Consider the following 26062-nt stretch of genomic DNA (forward strand, 5'->3'; position numbering starts at 1 on the left):
ACTAAGAGAAAATAAATAGTAAGACTAATTTTCCGGGTTTTAGAATAACTAGGCCTTGACAAGACTGTAATTCATTTTGGACAAAAAAACATTGCGTTTGCCTGTCTGATAAAACGTATTTTTGGGGGAATTGAAACATAATATACCAACTACACCAAAACCCTACCCTGAAAAAATATCTTAAATATCTTAAGTCATAAAGTAAATCCTAACATCTTTTGTGCTCTACAAACAAAAGGAGATGTTACTTCAATAATGCCTGAATAGACCTGGTATAGCCAATAAATGGGTAAACTCTCCTCCACAACTGTTAACAAATGGCGTAATAATTTGAATTTAGCCACTCAAAATGCCTAAATGTTACTTTTTTAAAATGTTTAAAATAAACTGTTTTCTATTGCTGCACATATAATCTTCTGATTCATCTCTCTTTGTGAAGAGAACTAAATGTTTCTTATTTTTGAGATGAAGTATGAGTTTTAACTTGTTGTTTTACATGAGCATTTCTAGATGAAATAAGCGCCTAAAATTCCCCCAAAAAAGAAATTACATTTTACACATCTGACAGTCTGACAAGCATCTCAAACAAACAAAATACTTTGCAAACACTGATAGCACTGAATGGTAATCACGCACACACCTCAGAGACACTGGAAGAGACGAACAAAGCTGGTGAAAGGGAGCTGGACTTATGCCAGAAAACATACCTTCAAGGAGGAACATCTCACATAATAAGAGCTCGTGTTCTTCAGTTTCTTGAAAACAAAATCTGAATCTGTATTTTAGAGCAACATAAAAAATATACAGAAGCAGGAGGCATGTTCCACTTACATCTGAGCTGTTTAAAGCACGTTTTTTTATATTCACATGGCCTTTTTTTTGCCAAACCACTAACCAAATGTTAAGTATCAATATTTCATTATTCAAATATTCATGTCATATATGATACATTTTTGTTTAAATTTGAAAGAAGGGATCTTGAAACTGCAAGATATTAAGAGTTCTCTAGCATATCGAGACTATCACTCCACACCGTTACATATTCCATATGTACGGGGTACGACCCCGATTGGTCGAGGCGTGTGGATATTTCTTTAAGACACTCCGGCACGCTCGGCTACGCCCCACAGCTTACATATAAAACAGCTGTGCGGACGTGACACCGGTGATCGTTTGATTTCCACTTGTGTTGTGTGTGTGTGCGTGTGTGTGTGAGTGCCTTGAGAGTGCTGTATGAATGTGCGTCCATCAGGAGCGTGCTTCGGCATCCTCCGTGGGCGCTGCCTCTCCCCTGGTGTTCCCCGGTACTCCCCTGGTAGCCCCGGTATTCCCCCTGTATGCCCTGGTGTTCCCCGGTATTCCCCTGGTATCCCTTAGCTTGGTTCCCCCTAGCTGGCCCTTGCTTCCTCTTGGTTGGTCCCCCTTCCCCGGCATATCGCCTCGAAAAAAACAGGCTTATGCGCTGGTCGGACCACGCTGTGCGGACCACGCTGTGCGGCTGCCGGCTAGCGAGTAGCTCGGCTACAGTGAGGAAACACAGCAGGGAAACGGCTTCAGCGTTCAAGCATACGCTGTCGCCTTGGCACTGTGCAGCTCGGCTGCTATGTGTGTTAACACAGAGGGGATACGGCTTCAGCGTTCCAAGCGTTCGCTGTTGGCCTGCTTAACACTGTGGGGAATAAACAGTGGGGAATTATGCTACGGTTCGTGCCAGCTAATTGTTAGCCGGCCCGCGAGTAGCATTTCAGCCGGTTAGCCTGTCTGGCACGTCGCCTGCAGCTCGCGGGTTAACGCGGCCAGCAGGGCTCCGCTCGTAGCTCGGCTACATTGGGGAAATGTGTCAGAGTTCCAAGCATATGCTTTTACCTGTCAGCACTGTGACGCAGGGGCTAATAAACAGTGAAAGGGGAATTCAGGTTGTGGCTAGCGCCGGCTACCTGTTAGCACTTCCTGGTTAGCGTGTGGCCCCGGCCCCTTGCTTGGTAGCAGAAGTATGGCAGCCCACACGTCCCAAACATGTCTGTGTATGGCATTTTTGCCTTTTTACGATAGGCACGAGCAGTGTGGCTGTGCCTGGGTGAAAAAGGGCAAATATATAACTAACATGAAAGCAGCCAAGAAAATGCTATGCTGGCTGAAGTAGCTGATGCTTGCATGCACTGCTTTGTTGCCAGCACGAACAGGGCAGACCGTGCTTGGTTTTTGAAAGCATTAAATGGCCCGCCCCTCCCCCTTCTCCTGCCTCCAATAATGAGAGAGCAGGCTCCTATGGGGAACATCGCTGCCCCTGCTGTGACTCCAGTTAGGCAGGCCATGGGCTGGGTCCTCCCCCACACCTGTTGCTGATTTACTGCTGGCCCCTCCCACAGCATCCCTCCCATGGCTCCACCTCTGTGAGGCCTGGGCTTGTGGAGGTTGACTGTCGGGTGGCGGATGTCGAAGAAGCTTCCATCCTCTCCTCTGGTGTTGCCCACCTGTCCCTGGTCTGCCCCCTGCTGGTCCCTGGGTACAGTGTCGGGTGAGATGGGTCCCCTCAGCTCTTGATTGGAGCATGCCGGGTGTGGGAATTAGCCCTTCCCAAGGTCTCATGTAGTAGAGTGGACCTCAAGGTTGTTGCTATCACGCAGCCTCGGCGCCTACTGCCTAAGGTGCCGCTGCTGCCTGGTTGGCCTGGTTGCAGGCCGTGTGTGCCCCGCCTCCTGGCGTTTATGATCCCCTGCCCGTAGTTGGATGATGCCGTGCATGGCGGGAGTAGTTGCCTTTCCCCCCCCAGTCCCTGGTTGCCCCTTCAGGCCCTCCCTGGGCAGGGCGGCGTACCCTACAGGGGTGTGAGGGTTACTTATGCTCTGCTGGTGGCCATTTTGTCGCTCCCTCTATGGGATGGAGCTTAACACGACAGCTGCAGACGGGCTGGGCAAGGGGGTCCGCCCCAAACCTGTGCCTCTCAGGCTATATGAGGATGATGGCTGCAGCGTTCCCTCCTATGACCTGGGCCGGTGGTGGTTGGTTATCGTGAGGTGGATGTTGAAGAAGCTTCTGTCCCCTCCGGCTGCCACTGGAGTTGGGTCCGGACGGGTGTACCCATGTTTGGCTTCCCTGGTACTGAGGCCCTCCCACATCATTCCTTCCCATGGCCCCGCCTCTGTGAGGCCTGGGCTGGTGGGGGTTGATTATCGTGAGGTGGATGTTGAAGAAGCTTCCATCCCGGCGGGGCCAGACGGCATCACCGGCCGTCTGCTGCGCTGCTGTGCTGACCAGCTAGCAGGTGTGTTCACTTACATCTTCAACGAGTCCCTGGCGAAGTCTGTGGTCCCCACATGCTTCAAAAGATCCACCATTATCCCTGTGCCCAAGAACAACAAGCCCTCATCCCTGAACGATTACCGGCCAGTTGCACTGACCTCGGTAGTAATGAAGGTGTTTGAGAGGCTGCTGAAGAACATCATCTCCTCCTCCATCCCAGACACCACAGATCCGCTGCAGTTCGCCTACCGATCCAACAGATCCACAGAGGATGCCATCGCCCACGTCCTGCACACGAAGAAACAGGGTAACTATGTGCGAATGCTGTTTGTTGATTACAGTTGATTACAGTTCAGCGTTTAACACAATAGTGCCCTGCAGACTGTTCACAAAGCTCAGGGATCTGGGACTTAACAGCCGTCTATGTGCATGGGTGTTGGACTTCCTCACTGGCAGAACTCAGGTGGTGAGGGTGGGTAGATGCGTCTCTAACAGCATCACCATCAACACAGGAGCACCTCAGGGATGTGTCCTCTCACCACTGCTCTACTCCCTCTACACTTCAGACTGTGTGGCCACCCATGGCTCCAACACCATTGTGAAGTTTGCTGACGACACAGTGGTGTTGGGTGCCATCTCCAACAACGATGAGGCGGCCTACATGGATGAAGTGAAGAATCTGGCATCATGGTGCTAGGACAACCACCTCCAGCTGAACGTCAGCAAGACCAAGGAGCTGGTGGTGGACTTCAGAAGGGGTCAGCACAGAGACTACAAGCCCATTATCATCAATGGAGCTCCAGTGGAGAGGGTGCAGTCCTTCAAATATCTTGGTGTCCACATCTCCTCAGACCTGACATGGGCTGCCCACATTCAGGTCCAGACCAAAAAGGCTAGGCAGCGCCTGTATCACCTACGACAACTGAGGAAGTTCAGGGTCTCCCCAAAGATCCTCAGGATTTTCTATACAGGCGCTGTGGAGAGCATCCTCACACAGAACATGACATCGTGGTTTGGGAACAGCTGTGTGAAGGACCAAAAAGCTCTCCAGAGAGTGATCCGTACAGCAGAACGCTGCTGCAGGATTGCTCTCCCCCCGCTTCAGGACACCTACACCAGGAGATGCCGGACTAGAGCAGCACAGATACTGAAGGACCCGTCCCATCCTGGCAACAAACTGTTCCAACTTCTGCAATCTGGTAGAAGGTTCCGCATCATCCGGGCAAGGACAGAGAGACTCAAGAGGAGCTTCTATCCCCAAGCCATCCGGGCCCTAAACACACACACACCCGCCCTCTCACATCATCTATAATTGACTGAGACAGGACTCTCTTCCAGACACTCTAAACCAAGGCACAATGTACATTCCAAATTCCTTTAATTTTAAATATGTTTATATTGTCTATTCTGTAAAATAGCCAGATGTCTATTCATATTAATGTACAGAATTCACCTGCTTGCTGCTACTACTGCACATTCACCCAATGTATATACTATTTATATATATATATATATATATATATAATGTTCTTCCTCTACCCCCCCCCCCCCCCCATTTTTGCACATGTCGAGGAGCGTGTCAGGCTACATTTCACTGTGTGTTATACTTGTATAACTATGCATGTGACAAATAAAGAACCTTGAACCTTGAACCCTCTGGCTACCACTGGAGTGGGGCCCAGACGGGTGGACCCATGTGTGGGTCGCCTGATTCTGGGCCCCTCCCACAGCGTTCCCTCCCATGGGGACGCCTTCTTGAGGCCTGGCCTGGTGGAGGTTTGATTGTCAGGAGGTTGATGCTTATGTTGCTTGGCGCCGGTCAGCCTACCAGGGTTGCCTGATGGAACTGTCTGTCTACCCTGCGGCCACCTCGCTATGAAGAAGCTGAGGGGCCTATGCGGGCATGCGGAGACGGCCGTGTTCAGTTGAGGCAGGGAGGACTCTGCGCCTAGGCTCAGCTGTCCTCCAGCCGCCCTCCTCCCTCGTGACATCATTTGAGTTGGCCAGCACTGCTGCAGGCTGTGTTCCCCTGGCCCGTTGCCCATGCTTCGCTGGCTTCATACGCCAGTCGGACCTTGCGGTTGACAGTTCTCCGGCCTGCGGCACTGGCTCACTGTCTGGCCCAAATGCTGCGGGTCCACGTGGCCGGAGGGGCCCGCTCAGTGAGCTGCCACTCCCGGCGAGTCACGTCCCTGGCTGCACTGCAGCTCCGGGCTGTCTCCCCCTGGCGTGTTGCCCGCATTCGCCTGCTTACGTGCCAGTTGGGCCTCGCTGCAGCGAGTGAGCATTCTCTGGCATATCAGCTGCTGCAGCTCCTGGCTGTGTTCCCCTGGCGTATTGCCCGCGCTTTGAGCCACCAGCACCTCCCCTATCATGGATGGTGCAGGTCAGCTGCTCTACTCCTGGGACAGGCCCTGGGCCTTGTCCTACCTCGGCCAATCCACTGAGTGGCCGAGATGCTTCGACAGGCTCTTTCTCCCTGGCACTGTGTCACTGCCTAGTGCCAGGCAGGGCTCTGTTGTGGCTTGACTTCTCCAGCTGGCGGCTCCGCCTTCCCTTCTGGGGTCATCTGCATATCGTGGGCTTCTGTCACAGCGATAGCCAGCTGCTGTGCTCGAGTGGCTTGGTAGGCTGTGTTGCCCTGGCGTTTTGCCCGCGTTCGCCGGCTTACACGCCAGTCGCACCTCGCTGCGGCGAGTGGCATTCTCCAGCCTAGTGTAGCCGTTTCTGTCCGGCGTGTTGCCCACAGTGTGCGGTTCACGCGGCCAGCAGGGCTCCTGTCGTTGCTCGAGTGGGGCGGCTTCTCGGCTCTGACCGCAGCTTAAGCGGCCGCCGCTGCTGCTCCTGCTGCTGCTGCCCGCCTGTGTTTCATGGACTTAGATGGCCAGCACGGGGACGCCCAGTAGCTGGGACTTTGTGTCTGACCTCGAGTGTCTCATTGCAAGTTCACTCTTGAGGCTCCTCTGTCTACAGACAAGCACGTGGTGACGGTGCTGGGGGTGGACCTTTGGATCATCGCCTTGCTCAGCCCTCCACTTACGCAGGCTAGGCCTCTCCACCGTCAGGCTGCTCGGAGACGCTTTCCGATCAAACTATAACCGGTGTCACGTCCGCACAGCTGTTTTATACGTAAACTGTGGGGTGTAGCTGGGCATGCCGGAGTGTCTTAAAGAAATATCCACACGCCATGACCAAGGGGGGTCGTACCCCGTACATATGGAATATGTAACGGTGTGGAGAGATAGTTTCTCACTAAGAGAACCAAGGTTGCACCATAACCGTATGTTAATGACCAGTTTTGCCCAATTGGAAAAATTCCAATGGATTCTACATAAGCCATACATTTAAATATGTAAAGTATTAAATACGTAAGTACCTAAGTACTTAGGCAGATATAGAACGCCAGGAGCAAAACCCAACTACTCCTTTTCAACAAAAATGTACACATCTTCACACAGAGCACAGACACGTGTAGAAAGACCAAGAACAAAAAACACCACTCAAGTCCTTCAACGACATCCATACTTTATGTCAGTCTGCCCCAGGGCAGCTGTGGCTACAACTGTAGCTTGCCTCCACCAGTGTGTGAATGTGAGAGTGAATGAATAATGAAATTGTAAAGCGCTTTGGGTGCCTTGAAAAGCGCTATATAAATCCAATCCATTATTATTATAAACAGTATTGCAATATTTAGGAGATATGCCCAATTATTGCAAATCTAGAATAGCAACACCCAGCAGCAACAAATTGATCTGCAGGTACCAGTTGGTTGTTCTGTTGTTCCGTCTTACTCACATATATTTGAAAAAAAAAAATGCATGTAGTTGTGACAACCAGCTTACTTGTATGCAGCACCATACTATTACTGGTCAAATTACCAGTAAAATTTCGGACAAATGGCGCAACAAAAATAAAGAGAAAATTCTTCTAACCTTAAGTTCAGTTGAAAATATAAAACAGCTACTAAAAGACTGGTTAATTTAAATTAAAATGCTTTTAATTACAGTGTTTACATGCTTTTAGTTGTTTATCAGTTGGAATATTTTAGCTTTTGCTCTACTATTTTAGATATATCATTGGTTGTAAAATGTTAAAGATTAATGTCAAAAATTATTCCTATTACCTTATATAATAAGAAATGGTAAATTAGCTGTTGTCAGTACACAAGTTAGCATCATATAGAGTTAATTATAATGAATAGTTCTGTATTTCCATATAATGCAGAATATGCTGGCATTAGGTATTTTCTGTTCTGCAGCAGTTTGCCCTCTAGTGGTTGTTTTTGTGTATTTTTTTTACTCTGTAAGATCTAGCCAGAGGCAGTTTCACCTCCGTTAATCTGTTGCCATCCATGCCTTCACAAGTTGATAAACGGCATCATCTGTGAGTAATATTGTTTGTTATCACTGAGACAACTTGTGTGCATTATTATTTGTTGTGAAGGCGTGATATAGTTTGTAGTTAGAATTTAATTTGAATGCATGTATAACCTAAGCTAGTAAGGTTAAGCTAGCTCATATGCCATGTGGTTTCTTTAACGTTTTGATCATGAGTGTGATTTCATTTGATGTTTTATTCGGGCACTCACTAAGCAGATAAATATTGTGCTCATATTTTTGAATATGTGTTTGTTATACTGTATATTGATGCAACATTTTTATTGGTTTATTTCTGGTTTTGTCAACAGTTTCACACTTTTTCCTTATTAAATCATCCAACTCAACACATTGGCCTGTTCCTTGGATTTTGATTAGGAGAGTGTTTAGCTGTCTGTATAGCTGAGTCTACGTTCACGAGGACAACGCTTAGTGAGGACAGAACACAGAACATGAATATGATATTTACAGTACAGTCCATTCCAGTGCACTAACAAAGGAACATCCAGCCTTAAAATTACCATGAAAAAGTACTGTTCATGGTGATCCTTTATGCAACATTATTTCTGTTACATTAAGGCACAATGTGAAATACTGAAGTTCTCAAAGACAGTTTAGACCAAAGTATCAAATACAGACTTAAACATGCGTCAGGTTTGCTTCATTGCTTGGCAACATATGGCTAAATAATTGCATACATATGTATAAATGTTGGCTGTAATGTGGCACAGTTCTGAACTCGCAGCAGTGATACAAACTAATTAAGTATATTTGCATTCACAATACTTTCTAAGGTATTTGCTTTTTTGCAGTTTTGCTCCCTTGCATTTATCTGACACCTAGTTGCATTTAAGTAGATTGCACATATACAAACTATATGGGAATAACTTTAAAAAAAAAAAAAAAAAAAGACATCCATCCAACATATATATATATATTTTTTGCCTTGTAATGAGTTGTTAAGAGCGCTACGAAAGAGATAACTTATACACTTGTCAGGTTACTTCTATCAAATTATCCACCATTTCACAAGTATGCAAATATATGTGTCAGGACACAGTTTTTACTTATTTCCCTTTTAAATAGAAAATTACAGTTTGGACCAAGGGATCTTGAGATCATTTAAATTGTTAATCTTGTGAAACTTTGGTTGGGTCAGCTAGGTTTGGGAGCCAGTGAGCTAATTAGTTTCACTTGAACTAACTGCAAAAGTGGAAAATACTTACTGATAACTCATGAATATTAACTATCTGATAAGATATCATTTATTAGTAAAATTCAGTCTTTGTGCTTAATCCTTTGTATTAGCAACAGCTGAAAGCCAATGTACTGCAGCAGAATTAACCCAACATATTTTTGGTGGTGGGACAAATTAGAGCCCCAGAAAGAAAGATGCCTAGGTTTTGAACCCGGGACCCTCTTACTGTGAAGTAACGGTTCTAAGCATTATGAGCGACTGTGCTGATTTTTTTTCAGTGTTCATATACCTGTGGGTGTCTGCCATGGACCAAGCATGATTATTTCTCTCCATTGAAATCTCTAGGCATTCTTATAACACTCAAATTTTTCATGAGAGTCTAAAGATGCTATAGATTTCCACCCCCAGCACTCATAAGAATTCACATAAAAGATATAGGGAGGCATTGCACTACTTCTTTATAGTTGGAGAGCAGAAGAAATGGGCAAATGTGGTTATCTCCCCATAAGATTCAATCAGAAACACCAGAGCCTGCACAGCTCATCTCACCTTCATTTTACTCATGTGGAGTCAGTTAGAGATATTAGTCCTCTTGGCATACATTCAGAAAAAGCAGCAATCCCTGTGAAGAGGATATTATAATCAGATTGGCCAAAACATGCAGAAACATTGTGGCTGCCCATTAAATCCAAACCAGATAAATTTTGCTCCATTCTATCGTACACGTTTATGAGAAAATCTTCTTCTGTTACTACATATATTGCCTTTTCATATGATATAGTTGTAGCTGGGTTGCAGTTGCATCCTGTACAAACACAATAACAGGATTTTGTGATCATTTATCTCATCACTGATTAGATTCTCTTGTCTCAAAGCAAAACAAAAATAGATAGATAAATAAATAAATACATTTTTTCATAAAAGCTCATCTATGTCGGAACTCAGATTGTCAAAGATATGAATGTTAATAATGTAGCATTCCTCACTGCTCTCGTCACTGTTAATATTCATGGTTACAAATGCAGCCTTCAAAAGGACATTATGTTTTATTAGATATTTGGATATGTTTGTGCTTAAAATATTTTGGGATCATAAAAACAACAATATTAATTACAAAGTGCTTCACACATGCTGTAAATATCACTTCACATTTATTTTAAATACTCCATGTAAACAGTGGACTTGCATTATTATATGTTTTTCATTTGCATTTTAACAGATGCTTTATGTTAAATTAAAAGGTATTTGCACTGGAATAAAATTAAATGTCACGATGAGTTGTGTGGCTGTCAGTGGCTGGACCCACGTGCAGGACTCGGAGACAAAACATTAACTTAAACGACAGCTTTATTTGCTGGTGAGTCACCCTTGGCGATACATAAACAACAACTTAAACTAACTAGACTGGAGATGCTGAAGGTAGACGACAATGAATACACACACAACAAACGTGGAGGACGCAACAACTGGCAGGGAAAAACACAGAGCTTAAATACATACTGAGGTGATTAGGGAATGTGAAACAGGAGGAGAGCACAGCTGGGACTCTTCAGACATGACAAGAGGAGGCAAAACTCAACACATTGACATAGTACAAAGACTTTCAAAGTAAAACAGGAAACTGAACAGACGTGGACTAAACTAGGGGATACAGTGACAGAACAAGAGACACACTGACAGAAATGACTGTATACTAACAGAAGTAACACAGAACCACGACCTAAGAAGGAGAACACAAGAAATGCCAAGGACCTAGGGAGTTAGGAATACTAGCGACAGAAATCAAACCCATGAGAATCAAAACACATCATGAAATCAAAGATAACTAATACAAATAGAAAACCACTGAGTCCACAGACTCGGGACCGTGACAGTACCCCCCCTCTAAGGGCTGGCTCCAGACAGCCCAAACCCGAAAACCAGAGACACAGAAAAACCAAAAACAACCCAACCAGGGTGGGCGGTGGGGGTCCAGGACAGAGGGACCAAGTCGAAAACAAAAAGGGCACAGGAGCACAGAACAGTCCCAAACAGAATATGTGTCAAGACACCAAAACACCTAGATCCGGAGGCCGACGGCACAAAAGCCCATCACACAGCAGTTCAGGTGGCCGGCCACGCAGACGGCACTGACGAAGCGGTTCAGGTGGCCGGCTGCGAAGCCCGCGGTGGCGAAGAACCCACTCAGGGGGCCGCCCTCTCCGGCGATGACATCCAGCTGGAGGCCTGGAAAGCGGCCAGCACAGGCGAGGTTGAAAAGGACGAGCTGGGACTGAAGACGAGGCTGAAGACACAGAGGCTGGACTAGACGAGGCTGAAGACACAGAGGCTGGACCAGACGAGGCTGAAGACACAGAGGCTGGACCAGACGAGGCTGAAGACACAGAGGCTGGACCAGACGGCGGTGAGGCTGCAGTTGGCGGTGAGGCTGCAGTTGGCGGTGATGCTGCAGTTGGCGGTGATGCTGCAGTTGGCGGCTGACCGTCAGCAGACATGAGGATGTGCTGGCTGGGTCCTCCAGGACCCCCAGCAGACGAGGCGTGGCGCTGCACGGGCGACTCGGGCCCTCCAGCTGACGACACTTGAGGCCGGACGGGCGACTCGGGCCCTCCAGCTGACGACACTTGAGGCCGGACGGGCGACTCGGGCTCTCCAGCTGACGACACTAGAGGCCGGACGGGCGACTCGGGCCCTCCAGCTGACGACACTTGAGGCCGGACGGGCGACTCGGGCCCTCCAGCTGACGACACTTGAGGCCGGACGGGCGACTCGGGCCCTCCAGCTGACGACACTAGAGGCCGGACGGGCGACTCGGGCCCTCCAGCTGACGACACTAGAGGCTGGACGGGCGACTCGGCCCCTCCAGCTGGAGCAGATGCAGGACCAGAGGCCATTGGGACCCCTGGCTGCATAGGTAGCTGAATTGGTGCTTGCACTAATTGCTGAGTTACCGGCTGGGCGGTTGACTGAAACAGAAGTTGTAGTGGTGGTCGTGATGATGGTCGTGCTGGGTGTAGTGATGGTTGTTGAACTTGCAACAGAGCGGGTAACCGACTCTCAGCAACTCTTCTCCGGGGAACAGGGACGGGTACTGGGCCTGGCCGAACATCAGCCATCCCCACCTGAAGAACAGATACAGGTCCAGGGAAGAGCTGTGTTCTGGCTGCCTTACCCCTGGGGGCCGGTGTGGGTGCAGGAGCTAGCTGGACCGCCGCTGCTCCCACCCGAGGAGCTGAAACGGGTGCAGGAGTCAGCGGGGTCTCAGTTGCCCCCACTCAGGGAACCAGAACAGGCACAGGCAACGACCGGGCGCCTGCCATCCCCACCCGTGGAGCAGATACGGGTGCAGGGATGAACGGAGCCATAGTCTGCCTGGGAACTGGAACAGGATGCGGAGAGCAGAGCAGAGGAGCTGTAACAGTCACAGGGAAAACCAAGTTTATGGTACCAGACATGGTTCTAGAAAACCGAGACTTATGGCAGGCTGACCTTGGTAAAACTGCTATTCTTAAGTTGTCCAGGTTGACATTAGCAGTCTTAGAAAAGACGAGTTCAGGGGCAGTCACAGGTGCTGGAGAAATCATACAAGCGGTATCTGAAGAAACTGGGTGTGAAGCAACATAAAACACAGTCTTACAAAACGCAGCCTGGGAAGTTGCACACACAGTGTCCAGGGCTACTGGCTGAAAAGCATGGCGCACAGAGTCATACAAACATGATCGTGGAACCGAAACTTTAACTTGAGCAACCACTTCTGCAGTGTTCAAACAAAGTATTTTTGCCAGCTTGGTAACAGCAGATGACACCTGGTTGGTCTTAACCTGGACAGTCACAGAACGCATAGTCTTGAAGAGTTCACAATGAGCAACACAAACAGTCTTTGAATAAGCATACTCTAGGCTTGTGAAATTTAACTCAGGGGAGGTTATGGAAACATGAGGTTTATCATAGGAAGCCTCAGAATGAACTGGCTGGTGAGCCGCGTAACACATGGGTGAAGCAACACCAATAACAGTCTCATGAGGTGTAGCCTGCACAGCATAGATGGAATTTGATTTTCCATTGAGCAGTCAAACAATATTGCAAAGCTTTTAGAATTCAGTACATTGAACTGGTTGACACAAGACCGCCCACTGCAGCACAAACAGCTCTCCAGCCAAGAGCGCAGAAGTCATTAGAAATGCTGTGTATTATTCATGCACACACTCCCAGCATCTGCCCAAATACACATTTTCTGGGGAGTGTGTGGAAAACCTGTCTTGCGACATAGATAGTTGACACAGAGCCTGATTTTAGTTAGCATTGAGACTTTATTTAACATTCACACTAAGGCTCACAGCATCATCTAGGAACACTTACTGTAGGATTAAATCATCATTCAGGGCTCTCTATGCACATTCACTTAACAGGATTTACATTGATAAAACAGCAGTGGGGGTGATAGATGACAAAACAAATTCCAAACCAACACAAACCAACCTTAAGTAAATGTAATCCATTACTGTAAATTTTGTTCAAAGATCCCATTAAGTCAGGAAGATTCACATGTACCTCCAGGTTTAAAAAAAAGGGAGACTGAAACTAGCAATCGAGCAATCACAGGCATAACAATAAAGCAATTACAGTTGTGTAATGTAAATGTCAAGGTGATTACATTTTTTTAACCTATTTAAGGTTCCAAACTTGATCCACGTCCATATTGAAAATTTAAAAATTGTTAACAACTAAATTTAAAATTGTTTACCTCTTCATTCCCAGACTACACACTGGGTTTTTTTTCATATAACTTTATTTATGAACAAAACAGGACGGCAACATAAAAAAAGACATATCCAGAACGAGAATATAAACGACTTTAAACACCGACAGGAAAACAATCATTGACACAAGGGAATATAGGAGTGAGTGTGGTGTGTATAATGTGTAAGGAACCTCCACGTAAGAGTTTTAACCATCACCCCGCAGTGATTAAGCAAATCATAACAACAGACTAAACACTGTCAAGTGCTGGTCACCCATCCAAAGGAAAAGAAATGAATAACTTGACTACTATAGAAACAAAAATTATAAAAGCCTAGCTTTAAAGGCTCTGTCTAACTAAAAAGAGTTAGTTCTATCTAACTAAAAGGAAAGTTATCATTTTGAGAGTTCAGAATAAAAGTCAGACTAAAGCTTATAGTTGTGAACATAATTTCAAGAAGCAAACAAAAAAGATGTTTGCAGTTGGAAAAGAGTAGTGGGGGCATAAGAATGGACCGAGCTGTTAGGATGCCTGGGTCGTTGACCCAGGGTTTTGAGTTTATATATTATTTATCATTTCTATTCTTTGGTTTCTTCGTTAGAGTTATGTCTTATGGTTTATGTCTCTGTGTAATCCTTAGTTGCTATATCCCCGTGTCCAGTCAGTGTCTGTCTGCCCTGGTCCCATGTCTTTGTTCCCTCTGTTGCAGTGCCTGCATGTGAGTCTGTGTCTTTAGTTCAGTCTGTGTTATGTTTCCTGTTTTATTTTGAAGGTCCATGTCTGATGTTAATGCATCTGGTTTTGCTTCCCCTTGTCTCGTTAGGCTTGATTTGCCCCAGCTGTGTTTCCCTCCTGTTACCCATTCCCTGATTGCTCCCTCTGCGTATTTAAGCCCTGTGTTTCTCTGTGTCCGTGTCGTGATCTACCCTTATCTTGCTGTGTGTTCTGTCTGCGTAAGGTTATTTTGTATTCTCAGTTTTGTTACCCTTTTGAGTTCAGCATTAAAGCTGTTTTGAGTTCACTTTCCATCTCAGTGTCTGCACATTGGGTCCTCCTACTACTACTACTCCTCCTGCCTGCACACAGCCGTCACATAACACCAGCGGGAACTGAAAAATAAATAAAAAACAGTTTTAGAAGTTCTAACTTCAGTGTGCTGATAGTCTAATAATATCCTTTGTCACTGGAAACCTGCAGCATCTTTTTTTGGGTGTTATCAGCAATGCCACGTGTCTTCACTGCAGTACTCGTCTGTTGTGGTCTTGTTGGAATTGCATTTCTTTGCTATAACAGGTACAGACATCTCTTTGCATTTCTACTAAGAATGTATTCAAGTTGTAAGTTGTAGTTATGCAAATTTTTTATATAGCATCTATGTTATACATATCAAAAATACCACTACAAAAAATGTTAAATAGCTAATGCAACTACATAATGACTATATTACTAATATGTAATATTTATTTAATATTAGATACATTTTGTTAAAGCTCATTTATTACAACATTGTCAAGTCAGGCAGCTGTCAGTAGAGAAACAAAGAAGGTCTCATTCTCTAAGGTGATAAGTCACAAGCAGCGGACTGTTTACCCTGGCTTTGGAAGGATCATCCGGGTGAGTGGAGAGGATCTGGAAGCTGAAGAAAAAGAACTCTTTCTGTCAAGCATGTCTTGAAACATACACAAAGAGCACTGAATGCGAAGTTGCAAAGAAGAAAGGGTGGTCCCACGATGTGATACAAACTGGATAATACGCAATGAGTGGTGTCATTTTTTTAAGTATGTGACAGTTATGTAAATGGAAAATCAGCTTTGCAGCTTTGTCTTTATGTAATATAGCACCTTGCAAGTACACAGTGTAGTTCTTCAATCAAGAACATCTGTCAAAGTCATCTAGAACAAAGAAAGTTTGATGTTCCAACTGACAGACCTGAGTGCAGAAAGAAAGGGGGGAAAAAAAGCTGTTGCTGCACAGTGTCTGTCAGGTGTTGAAAGTCTCTGATGTCCCACTGATAGGGGACATGGTAGAGTGGTTTCAGGATTTTCCATTTTCATTTGTTATTTTAAATCGAACAATGTGTACTTTAGGTTGTGGCTATCTTATGATTGACAAGTCACTGATGTGTGAGGGACATTGTAGCAAACAAACATGGGTAAATTTTACTCTGCAGTGGTTGACTGTAGAAGAGGCAATCCCAGAGGAGTTTACACAGTCTGGGATTACTGCTTCACCTCATGTACCTGCACAGAGGCATACAGTAGTACATGCGGAATTAATGGGCAAAAGAAGAAATAATAAAAAACTTTGTCTGTAGAGCAACACCAAGCCTGAGATTCTTTATGTAAACTCATGCATAATTATTTATTTATTTTAAATTTATTGCATTTGCTGTTTAAAATAAATGTTTTATTTTTATCTTTGAATTAGTTGGTAGGAACTGTACTGTTAAGATCAAGAAGAAATACATGCCTGTTACGACCCCCTCTGCTAGGCGTCAGGGAAGGAGTAACATACACAAGCCCCCAACACAAAACTGAGTAAAGAAAAAGGTTTTAATCTCAAACTTTGAACAGAAAACCGACAGGGCTGTTCAACAGACCACTGGGCAAACAATTATTACATAAAGAAAAAACAGTCAAGAGTATAAGTTAAAGGTTAACTAAGGCAAGCTGGCAGCACACAAAATAAAAGCTAGGGGTTAACTAAGGCAAGCCAGCATCACAAAACTCTAATGAAACTAAGTTCAGCTGGTTTAGCAAACAAAGAGCAACACAGCAAACAGTTTCAACAAACAACGTTCAAGTGAGAGGCGACGAGGAGGACACTGCATGTCACTTCAGAGCAGCAGTTCCCCATAGTGTGAAGGATCTTCAGCCTTTTATACTCCCAGGTGCAGACAATCAGCCAGTCAATTGGTCTTGGAGTGGCCATGGGATCTCCCGGCTGCCAATCGTCCGTGAAGTCTGACACACTGCGATCTGCATAAAAGAAGGCTGGCACCGGACTCCCAGCAGCCAATCCTCCACGAGTCCTAGCACTCTTGGATTTGCATAAACAAAAAGGCAGTTTCACTCCCTCCAAGGCCTCTGGCCGTAACAATGCCATATGTGAAAGACATGAGTCTGACATTTGCATTTTCTCTTTAATATTAGCAGAAGACTACCTTGTGTGCTTTACTTTCACTGAATGTTAAGTATGTTGTTGTATGCAACAACTGTCTATTTCACATCCCAGTAGTTTAGCTTTGCTTATAAAGTGATACCCTCAGGCTACATGTCCCACTTATTTTTGTAGAGAAGCTGTTGTTGACTTGGCTCTTTCATACACCATGTCGCCAGTGACACCTTCTTGGGCAATCAAGGCTTTTGGAAACATTTTGTCACAAAAGGGGGAAAAAAAGAAAGGGAAAGAAAAGAATAAAAGACAACACGAATTTAAAAAAAATGAGGACAACAAGAGATTTGCAAGCTGAGTTCAAATGCAATCAGCAAGGAAGGACTTGCTAGTATTTCAGACATGACATGCAGTTGTATTCTCTAAGTAGGCATGGGGCACAAAGTAAACCCCCTTTGTACTTTTTTGTGTGTGGTGTCAATCACACAAATGTTGCACATTAGATTAGATCTTACCAGACATCAATCACAGGGGTGTAACTGAAAGCGGCAACAGTATTCTCCTCAGGATTAAGCTGCTTTTAAATTGGCTGCAGTGAACAAGATGAGCTGTGGACCAGAAACGTAAAGTAAGCCAGAGGATGAGGGAAACAAAGGGAGGAGGAGAAAGCAGTGGATAATGAGCTTTGTGAGAGGAAGGGGGGAAAAAAATGTGATGCTGTGTTCAGCTTTAAGAATTATGGGCCTGGCTGTCTGAAATGAGAAGAACTTGAGGAAATTATTCACTGAGTGGTAATTAAATTCACTATGAAACTTTAAATCAGCTAAATAAATTGGTTTTCTCAATTAGCTTTCCTTGATTCCTCCTTAGAGCAGCTTCCAGGTTCTAGTTATGTGTTTATTTTACCCAATATTTGCAAGATGAAATGCGTTAGGACACTTTTATAAACTATTTTCTCAACTCATTGATTCTTTCTTGGAACACTGATTTGCCTAACAAATAATTTCATCAAATAATAGATAATGTCACTTTTCATTTTAATATATGTTCTAACCTAGGTGTTATTATTTTAATCCACACAATGTATAAAGGTGTTGACACCCCTTGTATATTGTTGCTATATTTATTTCTATATATTTTCCTTAAAACATATCAAACTCTTTACATTTAAACTAAAATGAAACAGCATTGCCAGAATTTGTCTACCCTAAAAGATGTAAATATTAAGTGGACAATAATCAGAATTGGCCATTCATTTTCACATATGTCCAATTATGAAAACAATCACAGCAGCACAAAAATCGCACGGCTACTCATAGCCACTTGCTAACATGAGTGGACATTATTGGAGACAACATTTGCCAAAGTAAACTGTGAGAAGAAAACCACCAAATGCCTAAATCACATTTACCCAGCTGAACATGGATATTTTAAAACGCTAACAGCGGCAAAGCTAAAGCTATCCAGAGCTCAGAGCCAGCAACAAGCTAGCAGCCTCAGTATGAGCAAACAACCAAAGCAGTTAAGAGAAATTATAAGAAATCAAGAAGAAATAAAAAAGAAAATCGATGTTCGATTATCTGGTGAATTTATAAACATACTTTAAAATGATATAAGTGACCGAAATTTGATTTATTATATTACTCTATTACACCTGATTTTCTTTGGTAACAAAAATATGTCAGTTAAAGGTGTTTGTTCAGCAATTCATTTTCAGTGAATTATTTGAACCTCTTTCCACTTAATTTTCAGTCGTTTAAGTGAGAGAAGTTTGCGAAAACTGTACATTTGAATCACGTCTTTTATTATGAAAATTTGAAAATGCAAAAAGCTGCATCGGTTAGAAAAAAAAACTGAAATTTGAATCGTCAAGAACATTGCAATCACTGCCTCGATGTCTGTTTAAAATATGAATTTTAAACTATCTTCAGTTTTCTTACAAATGTTGTCTCTTATACTTATTATTGATTAGAAGTGTAATGTGTCTTGTGTTTCACCCCCTAAAGAGTCAAATGAATGTGCCACAAGAAGCATTTTTGGTAACCTTTGAGTATTTCTTACCAAAACAATGTATGCACATCTTTATTTTTGCATTCAGCAAACCTGAGAGCATTTTGCTCACCTCAAATCACTTTTAGTTTTTTAAGTATTTACAATTGTCCATTGTTTATCTCCAGTCTTCTCCAGAGTTCTTAAGGTCTTTGAATACTAGCTGCCTGAGGTGGTGCTTCATATTTTCTGAGAGTTTCTCTTCTTTTTATGCGAGATCCTAACCATTACACAGTAGAAGCTCTTACATGAAACCTAATGAAGACTCTAGAGAGGTTTTCCTCGGTCACATCATACTCTGAGTGAGCTCCTCTGTGCAGTTCGTCATCATATACCTAGTGTGCAGTTCCCTGTATCATCTTGAAGAACAATATGAAAAAGTTGTTTTCCATGCTTTTTACTCTACACTGCCAGGCTTGCATACAGAAAAGACTGAGATGGTGAATGCGGATGAAACAGACACTATTTTGTTGCATTACATGACTGTGTTTTTTTCTGTATATTTTTTAGAGTTTGTCATAATGATTACTTTGTTACTGTTAGATGTACAAAATATCAGCAACTGGCACTTTCAGAAAATCTGTGGTGATGAAACCACTATCCCAGGATTTCACCAAATGCTAAAAACAGAACTGATGTAATGTGAACAAGCTTAAGAGGAGTGTAATGAACTTTCACAGGAAACAAGCCCATTCACTGGTAATCTAATACTTTTATGGAATGGACATTTGGATTGCTGGGACATACAAATACAGTGCATTTGGAAAGTATTCACAGAGTTTCACTTGTTCCCCATTTTGTCAAGCTTCCAGCCTTATTAAAATAATTGATTGAATTCATTTATGGCATCAAAATTCTACACGTGATACAAAAATATTTTCTTTAAATTCTTGCTATTTTTTCACACAATAAAAAACATTATAAAATATACATAAGTATTCATAGCCTTTGCTCAATACTTTGTTGAAACACTTTTTACTATTACAGCCTCAAGTCTCGAATATGATGCTGCAAGCTTGGAACTATTTTGGGGCAATTTCCCCCATTCTTTTTTGTAGAACCTCTTGACTTCCATTAGGTTGGATAGGGCACATTGGTGCAGAGTCGTTTTCAGATCTCTCCAGAGATATTCAGTCCACTCAGGACCATCACAGATTGGTCTTAAAACTACTCCTTTCACCCCAGTCTGAGATCTAGAAAGGTCTGGAGTAAGTTATCATCAAGTATGTCTTTGCACATTGCTGCATTCATCTTTCCCTCGACTCTGACTAGTATCCTAGTTCCTGCTGCCAAAAAAGATCCCCCCAGCATGATGCTGCCGCCACCATGCTTCACTGTATAGGTGGTACTGGCCAGGTAATGAGCAGTGCCTTTTCTCCAGACATGACACTTTGCATTCAGGGCAAAGAGTTCAATCTTTCATTAGACCAGAGAATTTTGTTTGTAATGGTCTATGAGTCCTTCAGGTGCATTTTGGCAAACTCCAGATGGGCTGTCATGGGCTTCTTACTCAGGAGTGGCTTCAGTCTGGCCACTCTACTAAACAGGCCTGATTGGTGGAGTGCTGCAGAAATGGTTGTCTTTCTGGAATGTTCTGCTCTCTCCACAGGGCAATGCTGGAGCTCTGTCAGAATGAGCTTGGTCACCTCCCTCACTCAGGCCCTTTTACTCTATTCACATAGATTAGCTGGGCACCCAACTCTAGGAAGAGTCCTGGTGGTTCAAAACGTCTTACATTTAAAAATGATGGAAGCCACTGTGGTCATTGGGACCTGCAGTGTTGCAAACGTTTTTCTGTACCTTTCTGCAGATATTTGCCTCTATACAATCCTGTCTTGGAAGTCTGCAATTCCTTGGAACTTTTGGCTTGGATTGCTCTCTAACATGACCTATAACTATGGGGCCTTATGTAGACTTATATGAACATCTGACAGATGATCAGTGATCAATATGATGCACTTGAGCCCAGTTTTGGGTGTCATGACAAAGGTAGTGAATACTTATGTACATGTTTTTATTTTTAAGAAATTTGCAAGATTTCCAAACATTTTTTTGTCATTCTGGCATATTGTGTGAAGAGTTCTGAAGTGATCCATTTTAGAATAAGGCTGTAACAGACTCCAGAAGCACTGTACCTGTTTATTTATCTTAAGAACCTGCCTTAGTCAAAATATGTATAAGAATGGCCAAAGTGGGCATTATCTGCCAAGGAGACGGTGCCATAGACAGTTAAAAATCATTTTGTATCACTGTGCTGGCATTAGCTCTTAATTTGTGTTTGTGCAGCAGTTTGCTGGGAAGGAGAAATAATCACAGAGAGGGATAAAAAGCAAGAGACTGAATAAACTAATTATGAATGTCAGCACTGTCCTTGTGTGCCCCTTGGACACAGTGGAAACACTGGGGAGAAGAGCGTCATTGCTAAGCAGTCATCTCTCCTTAATAACACTGACTACCCTATCTATGATGCAGTGGGTGTTCCGAAAAGCCCCTTCAGTGACAGGCTCATGAAACCATAATCTACAAATCTATGTTCTGTGCCTTTGTTGGTGCATTGATATGTATTTTGGAATAGCATGAGACTATAGTAATTTAATTCCCCCTCATCGTGTAGTGATATAAAAGTGAACAGGCAGAGAGAAATGCATCACTACACTCTCACATTATTGATGTAGTGTGTGTCTGTAAGTGCACAAGAACACACTTTTGACTACCTTAAACTGAAACCAATGAAGTAATCACTGACTAAACATATTTTATGTGTATATGCACGTGCATTGTATTATTGCCTACACATTTCTCCTGTTATTTCCACAACTGTCATAATAATAGGTACGCCTCTGTAATCCTGCTTTTATTTTACTTGAACATTAACTGCTGGGAGTTTGGGAGTCAAGATATGCTGTTGCAAAGCAATAAAGTAAGTCATCTGTCTTAAAGGGTACAATAGCTAGATATAGTATTTATTAAGTTTGAGATTCTGATTCAACCAAAGTGAATTTGCTTGACTGAAATATCATTAAAAAACATTAAAGGAAGACTGGTTACCCTCCAGCAAATGCGTGAATAAGGATCACCGAGCATGGTCTTTGAGATGTAGCAGCATGTGCAGTGTTTTCATTCCTTTCTTTTCATAATTATTTTAAAGGAACCGCCAACTTCAAAGGCGTCGTTGTCAGAAGATGCCTCTCCCTACTGTTGTGTTTCCAGTCCCATACCCAAACATTTCTTCAACACAAATGGAATTAAATTAATTGCAAAGGAGACTGGCAGCAGGGAGGAAGTGACTCAGGTAAGAAAAGTCTCGCATTAATATGGAACAGATCATTTACATATGAGGACTGACTTGCACAGAGAGAAGTTATCCTGAAGTTCAGTAACTTTACACTATAATTTATACATGTTCTTGTATGCATGCACATTTCCCTGGATATATATATACTTCTTTGTCTTCTTTGTCGCATTAAAACTAACGTGTTGCTCTAATCTGATTACTTTTTTACTATTGCAAAAAAGTAATTAGATTACTGTTACTTTTCCGTAAGCAGGCTGCATTACTGCGTTACTAAACCATTATTTGGTTTGTGAGGGTGTCTCGTGACAATGACGTAACAGCAACAGACGCATGTAGATCAACAATGGATAATATGGAGTGCGAGAGAGAGTACGACCATTAAACTTCAAATCTAAGCAAGCAGCTAGCAAGCCGGGACGGGAATGTGAAATTCACAGAGGAACCCCCGGATCCTCCCACTGACATGAACGCTTTGGCACCAGGCAAACCTCCGACGGCTCCACTTCTGCTAAACAGGTAAAAATAGATTTAAGAGTGACAGGACTTAGTGCAGCTAAATCTTTGATTTTAGTTATTTTTTGCTGTGTTTTACTTTCATCTATTTGAAAGAGTGAGTGTAAACACAAAAAATAATTATAGTTTATATGCTGGAATATTCAGAAAATAGGTTTAAATGTTAAACAAATTACTTCAAGTCAAAGTCTGTTGCATATAATTTCATTTTTGCTTGATGCAATGTGCATAAAATTAAAAGATTGAAATTAATAAAACAAGTTTTAAAAAGAGATTCAGTTTTATATGACGGATGATGCAGAAAAAATAGAATTGGGCTGAAAGGTCTATTACTTTATAACATATTCAGGTTGTGTATCATGTTTTTAAAAAGTAACTAAGTAATAAAGTAACTAATTACTTTTGAAAATAAGTAATCAGTGAAGTAACTGGATTACCCTCTTGGAGAAGTAATTAGTAACTAATTACTATTTTCAAGTAACTTGACCAACACTGGTGCCAGTTACTTAAACTCATCCACCTTAACTACCTCTATCTCACCAGTCTAGTTGCTTCACTCTCACATACACACACGTATTCTGTCTTGCTTCTACTGAATTTCATTCTTCTTCTCTCCAAAGCATACCCCCACCTCTCCAGGCTATCTTAGACCCGCTCCCTACTCTCACTACAGATCATAGTGTCATCTGCAAACATCATAGTCAACAGAGACTCGTGCTTAACCTCATCTATTAAGCTGTCCATCACCACTGCAAACAAGAAGGGACTCCACTAAAGGGCTCGATTAAAGATGCAGTTACACCATCTTGCTTCTATTCACAAAACCACATGATCGGCCTTATATATCGACAATAAATCCAAAATGTTTGGGGGGTTTTTCTGCTTTATTCAACAAACCTTTATTTTTTAGTGATTTAATGGTTTTCTAGATTGCACACATATCATCTGATTGATTATTTAGCTACAACGCTATTATCTTTTGACAATAACCTTTAAAAAGGGCAGTGTGATATTACTTTAAGTGTCCAACACTCCCTATATTTTTTTACTTTTTCCTTTTAACCACTAATGCACCACACACATACAGTGTCTCATAGCCTCCCTTCTCTGTATGTGCATGCTGTCTTGCAATTTAATGAATGGAAATAGTCTCTTACCTCACTTAGTGCTGTGCCATGTGGCAGCCACAACAAAGTGATCACAAACCACAAGGGCGAAAAAAAATTGCTAGAGGAAGGGAAAAAAACACCATTTCTAGAATAGTGGGAGATATTGCCTCCTGTGCACCATCCTATGCTGTGATACGTTACAGGCACATGTAGGATAATGTGATTGTTACATAACTCTCATTCTCTAACAAAAGTAAGATGAAGGTCAGAGGCAACTGAATCAATATCTAAAGCTGTGCATTTTTCCATTTATTATATTTTCTTATTATTAGTTTAGAATATATTTAGCACTCTAGAGCTATGAATCTGTGATTAATAATTTTACCTCTTTTGCAAGCTGTTAATAGAGTTCCTCACTTTTGAATCATTTTACTGTCACAAGTCATGCTGCTAATTTTTATATCAACCGTCCACCCACTACCACCACTGATAAATCGCTTCTTTCAGTTTTAAAATAGGGTTTATCTGTTATTCTGTGGTTATGGCGAATAGAGAAAGGGGAAATAAATGTGCTCATTACTGGGAAACACTACTGTTCCACATGCACCTGAAAAAATCCCCAGAAGTTAAAAATTTGGAGCTAATGTCTTATAAATATACCATCCACATAGCTAGTCGATTCCATGCAACTTATTTGATGTGATTAAACAGCTGCGCTGTTTTTAAATGTGTCAAATTAAATTATGTGTTATTGTAAAACAGTCTCCAATACTAATACTGTCACTGTTTTAATACTAATACTGTTTTAAAACTTTAATACTGAATATTCTTTGTAAATTAAATTTAATGAAACATACAGCAGGTATCAAGTTTGGTTTAATTCTCTTCATATGTGACCCTAACCCTCTAACAACTATTTAAAACAAAAATGGGTTAAAGTGGGGTTTAGTATTTGAAATTACTTGCCACTTAAAAAAAGACTACTCAATTTATGCTCACTTCTTTTTACTTATTATCTGGGTAGATGAAACATGAACACAACATGAACTGAAACATTTACATTTGCTTCATGAGCACATCACACAGATGAGAAGGAAAAAGGATTTGGTAAAGGTTTAAGTGGGTCATTGGATGTCTGTATTTTCTTATTACTGAGCACTGACCACACCATCACTGCAAGCGAAGCCAGACTGCAGGATGTGAAAAATGAACCAATTCATTAGTAATATTATTATTACATGTATTAACCTACCAATGTTCCAGCACCTTCAGTAACCCACTTTAACCCTTGCGTGTAAAGCAAAAGAATAATAGGGTCATGCTCTGGTTACCATGAACATTGGGATAACTGCTTATGCTGAGTCCCATATTAAAAAGCATTACAGAAAATAAGTTCTAACAAAAGTTCTAACAAAATGCACAGGTTTCTTATTTATTTATTTATGGTTTATCACTTGCTAAACTCCACTGCAGTTAATACCATGTTTTTTAGGTGTGCCTTGTTTGTGCCAAGTTGGACCCCTTGCCTCAGAACTACCTTCAAACATGCCTCAGAGATTGTGGTCCATATTAACATGATAGCATGATTGTTGCTAATCTGTTGGATCAGTGCAGAGAATCTACTATCACATCCCAAAGACACTCTAGAACTGGTGACTGTAGAGGCCATATGAGTACCGAGAACTTGTTGTCATTTCAAGAAACCAGTTTGAGATCATTTGAGCTTTGTGACATGGTGGGTTATCCTCCTTGAAGGGATGAACATAGTAAGCAGCAATACTATTCTGCTGATGTAGCCAACTTCCGTCAAGGTTTGATGTGTTGTTCCTTCAGAGATGCTCTTCTGCAGACTCTAGTTGGTAATGAGTGGTTATTCAAGTGTCTGTTGTCTTCCTATCAGCTCAAAGCAGTCTGGCCATTCTCTTCTGACCTCTAGTAGCAACTTCCACTCAATGAATAGTTTAGATTTTTCAGCCCATTCTTTGTAAACCCTAGAGACAGTCGTGGAAAATCACAGCAGATCAATACTTAGATACTTATACTTAGAAATACTCAGAAAACCCGTCTGGCATCATCCAATGTTGCATCTGGGGGATGATGGAAGTCCCAAAGAGCCACAGAAAGAACTTGTCAATAAAGAATGGATGTTGTATTTATTATTCAACAGATTTACAAACGCACCAGTATGAAATAATCTTGGGGTGAGCTAAGGCCAAAATAACAAACAAATGGAGCTGCCTACCAATGCAAACTAAGATAACCTACAGAGAAGAAATAAATGCGTTACCTCCCCATGCTGATATAAACAAGAGAAAAAAGTTAAGAAGAAAAAAATCAAACTTCACAAGTTAGAGCAAACACTAGTGTAGCTGGTTTGATGATGGGGAAAATAAAATGAAATATGCAGTTTGATAGGCTGAATAG

The 26062-nt window shown here is 42.6% G+C and overlaps 1 pseudogene; it reads right to left on the reverse strand.

The window, feature by feature from the left end:
• Positions 1-19940: 19940 nt before the first annotated feature.
• LOC146385584 (uncharacterized) lies at positions 19941-21805 on the reverse strand (annotated as a pseudogene).
• Positions 21806-26062: the final 4257 nt, after the last annotated feature.

Source organism: Perissodus microlepis, chromosome 6 (assembly GCF_051167445.1).
Source record: "Perissodus microlepis isolate ML-2025 ecotype Zambia chromosome 6, ASM5116744v1, whole genome shotgun sequence".
In the NCBI taxonomy this organism is placed as follows: Eukaryota; Metazoa; Chordata; class Actinopteri; order Cichliformes; family Cichlidae; genus Perissodus; species Perissodus microlepis.